Here is a 3,306-nt window from a genome sequence, read left to right on the forward strand (position 1 = left end):
TCGCCAACTCTGCCTTATAGTGAGGGCCCCTTTCTCATTTGCTCCTAACAAGTACAGACTACCAGCTGTATCTTAGAGAACTGCTTGCAAACTTTCATGTTGGGTCACGAGGTAGAAGTAGAGCCCCTCACTTCCACAATGCGCCTTTATTTCTTCCCAGTAGCCCAGCTGTTTCAGGGCTTTCTTATCTTGACCAACAAAAACATCAGAGCTGGGCACAAGAGCTTCATACAGCTCTGAGCATGTTTGCCTGAACCCCCCCACAGACATGCATGCCTCCAATCACAATGACAAATGGATAAAGGCTAAAGAACTAGTTTTATTTTTATGTACAGAAAACTAGCTGTGTACATTTACCCACTGTGGTGCTAAGTTCTTTGACCTGGGCCTTTCCAGCCTGGTGATGTGAGCCACTAATTTGGGGCCCAGGACATTACCTCCCCAGCTGATCTCATCATATCTGTCGATGTAGTTGGTCCTGATTGCTACCACCAGCTTGGCCTGGGCTACTTCATCGTACGAGTTCACCTGTGTGAAGGTGACAGGGCTGTACGTCTCTTGTGGGCCACCCACCACAGCCAGGCCTTCCCCTTAATGATAGAGTGGGGGACCCCCATTTTATGACATAGAAAGACATTTTACGGCAAGAAGACAACTAGCTTGACAGGGTCCACACTATGCGATCAGCACCAGTTGAGCCTTCTTGTTTTCCACCAGGGTGGTGACAATACTAATTCCAGCTCATAGAACAGGCCACCTCTTGGGGGTGGGTGGGGATGACATCCCCTTTGGCAGCAGCTTTCTTCTCTGCCCAGGCCTGCAGCCTCTGATTTTTCTCATGCTTCATTTAAGGCCTATCCCTGTGGGCCAGTTTCAGCAGGTGAGTAGTTGTCTGACAGTGCAGGGCCTGGGTGAACTGGCTGACGGCAGGTAGTATGTGCCTTCTGTCACTATAGCTGACAGAAGTGAGGACCCTCTTTGGCTGGATGTCCTGATATACCCAAATTCTTGGGCCTTTTCTTAAACGGGTCCACCATATTCTTGGCTTCCTGCTTCCTGATGACCACACGGGCTGGGGCCACTTTCTTGCCCTTCTTTACAGTCAGCATGTTGGACTGCTAGATGAGAGCGCTGCTTGGAAACTATTACAACCCTCAGATGGCATTCATCTTTCTAAGATGCAGAACATGAATTCTGTGAACACAGACTAGGGAGTACCCCCCAAAAAGGCATTGTGCTGGGCAGAGCAGAGCTTTCATAGTACACATTTTTCCTACTAGGCGAACATCAAGCAACTCACTCCTACTAGGAGAACATCAAGTAACTCGCTCTGAGTTAGTGCACCCAGTGGCGTTGCCTGGGAAGATTCTCTCTGGTCACAGTTAATTTTTTTTTGTAAAAGCAGTTTCACTTGAACCTTGCTTTTTTGTGATGGCTGATTTAGGAGAACAATGTGCAACTGTGAAATTTTGTTTCCTGCTCGGTGAAAAATGCCTCAGAAACTTGTGGTGTTGACTATACGTTACAAAGACAGTGTCATGGAAAAAACTCAAAAGAGTACGAGTGGTTTTTTTCATTTCAAAAAATGTGAAATGTCAGTTGATGACCAATCTAGTTCTGGACATCTAACTTCCCAAACGGGCAAAAATGTCAAGTCATAGTGCATCTGGCGTTCATTCCGCCAAGTCAGACTGTTAATCAAGCTTTCTATTAACAGGCACTGAAAGGATTGCATGACAGCGTGTGACAAAAAGGCCTGATTGGTGGCAGACGGGACTGGTTTTGCCACTATGACAATGCATCTGCTCATGCAACCATCTCAGTGTGCTAGTTTTTGATAAAAAAAAAAAAAGTCATGTCTCTCTTGTCCCTTGCACCTTACTCACCTGACCTCACTCTGCAACTTCGTTTTGTTTCTGCGAATGAAGAGGGAGATGAAAAGCGTGAGATTTGACAATATAGAAGAAGTGAAGAAGCAAATGAGGGAGGTGCTGTCAGTCGCCCAAAGATGAGTTTGAAAAATGTTTCCAAGAATGGAATCGCAGATTTGACAAATGGAAGGTATTTTGAAGGTGACAAGATTGTTTTAGGGGGGAAATTTAAATACACAGCTTTTGGGGAAAAATCCATTTTGGGGGGAGTACCCCCTCATATGATGACTTTTAAAAGTTTGTGAAAAAATGAGATTTTTGAAGCCCACCTCCCTAATTTGTAAACTGAGTTTCCCCATAAAGACTAAGGTCCTAAGCCTTCAAACCCAGAAAAACTAATCCTGCAAGGTGTTTGGTCTGAGAAGTGTCTGTAACTGTGTCCTCTATGAACATATCATATGTGTATGTTTAACATATATACAAACCTATACTTCCCTGGCAGTAGAAGATGAGGCTTTCTTTTTTAATGGTTTTACTAGCACTTCAGCCACATGTCATACAATTCAATAATTGTAGAGTAATCCAGTAATGTTCCTAAGCTCACAGGTGAGGAAACCTAATGCCTGCATTGGGGGAAGGCATGAGGGAGGATGGGTGGTGAGGCGAGAGGAGATAACATGAATGTCTGCTTCTATAGTGAGACAGAATCAACCATGTGCTCACTTTAAGGCCACCTAGCTGTTAGGGAAGAATCTGTCGGAATGATGTTTAAAGCAGGATAATGTATTTGGACTATCTCTAATTTACCAAAGTGGTGTCTTTTCTACTGTGGAATCTTAGCTTTTTATATTCCCTCTCTTGTAAGTTAGGAATATAGTCCTGGTCATATTTCTCTGTGTTACTTTCCCAAAAATAATTCAATTTCTCAAAAATAATATCAAGAAGAATAGTACAACTCTCACATTTGATTCTAGAACCACCAATGAATTGGCTTCTGAATATATATATATATTCCATTCTTGTTTTCTTGACAGCTTTGTTATCTGAACATCACTGCTAAGTTTTAATTGTTTTTCCCATTGGTGTGGTGGCTGTGAATTGGGCTGCTAACTAAAAGGTCAGCAGTTTGATACCAAGAACTGCTCTGTGGAGGATGAGGCTTTCTACTCCTGTGAAGCGGTCCAGTCTTGGAAACCCACAGGGCAGGTCTACTTTACGCTATAGGGTCACTATGAACCAGCATGACTTGATGGCTTTTGGTCCCACTGATAACATTGGGTTTGTTTTCTGGCTTCTATGATACACCTTTTGTTGATTTTATTTGCAAGTTTGTACTCTAAGTGAGCCCAGTTTATTTAGCAATTAGTACAATTCACTGGGGCAAGGATTTGGCAAGTAGTTGGTAGTTTTGTTTTGTTTTTTAACAAGGTTATAG

The 3,306-nt window shown here is 43.2% G+C and overlaps 1 pseudogene; it reads right to left on the reverse strand.

The window, feature by feature from the left end:
- Nucleotides 1–339: 339 nt before the first annotated feature.
- On the reverse strand, nucleotides 340–1,109 carry LOC101647358 (annotated as a pseudogene).
- Nucleotides 1,110–3,306: the final 2,197 nt, after the last annotated feature.

The sequence above is a fragment of the Echinops telfairi genome, unplaced genomic scaffold (genome assembly GCF_000313985.2).
Source record: "Echinops telfairi isolate 266 unplaced genomic scaffold, ASM31398v2 ScPeMD7_2010;HRSCAF=2546, whole genome shotgun sequence".
Classification (NCBI taxonomy): Eukaryota; Metazoa; Chordata; class Mammalia; order Afrosoricida; family Tenrecidae; genus Echinops; species Echinops telfairi.